At 39.0% G+C, this 1,014-nt stretch overlaps 1 protein-coding gene across 3 annotated transcripts in view; it reads left to right on the top strand.

Annotated features, from left to right (window-relative positions):
* The window catches only part of LOC106881618 (mitofusin-2), a 52,515-nt gene that overhangs the window by 39,821 nt on the left and 11,680 nt on the right, over positions 1-1,014 (top strand). The gene's annotated exons all lie outside the window — the stretch shown is intronic.

The following is a 1,014-nucleotide window of genomic DNA, read 5'->3' as shown; positions in this document are numbered from 1 at the left end:
GGTGATGAGAAGGGCACTGATTTGAAACCCTAAAAGAAAATTTGTTTGCTTTAATGTTTTCTTTCCTTCTCTTTCTCTCTCTTTTTTTTTTATGTTGCTTTATTATGTTTGATCTATAGACGCAGGCATGGCTGTCTGGTTCAGAAGCTTGCTTCCTAACACTGTGGTCTTAGGTTCAATCCCACTGTGTGGCATCTTGGGCAAGGTGACCAGAGCCTTGTTAATGGATTTGGTAGATGGGAACAGAAAGAAACTTGTGTGTGTGTGATCATCATCATCATTTACCATCCATTCTCCATGCTGGCATGGGTTAGAAGGTTTGACTGGAGCTGATAAGTTGGAGAGCTGCACCAGGTTCCAGTCTGATTTGGTTTGGTCACTATGGCTGGACGTACCAAATCAGACTGGAACCTGGTAAAATTATTTATAAAAACAATTTAATGTTAAACTGAAGAATCACTCAATTCTTTTTAGTACATGTTTATTAACCCTTTCGTTACCATATTTCTGTTGAGATGTTCTGTGCTTCTTTTAATTAATTTTAAATATAAGAATTTAGTAAAGTAACTTCGTTATCATTAAGCTAGTGTTACGAACATAAATTGTGACTAAGGTTTGGTGGAATATTTTAATTCAAAACTTGTGAAAACAAGACATTTGTTCTGCAGGGCCAGGGGTGGTTTCAGCTGGATTGGTATCAAAAGGGTTAAACTTCTCTCTCTCTCTCTCTCTCTCTCTCTCTCTCTCTCAGGCATCTATGTTTCTCTTCTAATCCCTGATATTACTCCCCTGCTCAATTGAGGGGGTTTTGTCTTGTAAGTTACATGGGAACCTCACTGCTACTTGTGGTGGTACGTAAAAAAAAAAATGGGGGGGGGTACCCAGTACATCCTGTAAAGTGATTGGCATTAGAAAGGGCATCCCAGCCATAGAAACGGTGCCAAAGCAGACAGCAGTTCTTGGTACAATTCTACAACTAAAACAACAACAACTTCAATGTTAGATGTTAGTGAC

Source organism: Octopus bimaculoides, chromosome 26, assembly GCF_001194135.2.
Source record: "Octopus bimaculoides isolate UCB-OBI-ISO-001 chromosome 26, ASM119413v2, whole genome shotgun sequence".
NCBI classification, from domain to species: domain Eukaryota; kingdom Metazoa; phylum Mollusca; class Cephalopoda; order Octopoda; family Octopodidae; genus Octopus; species Octopus bimaculoides.
This window is presented reverse-complemented; position numbering and strand designations above follow the sequence as displayed.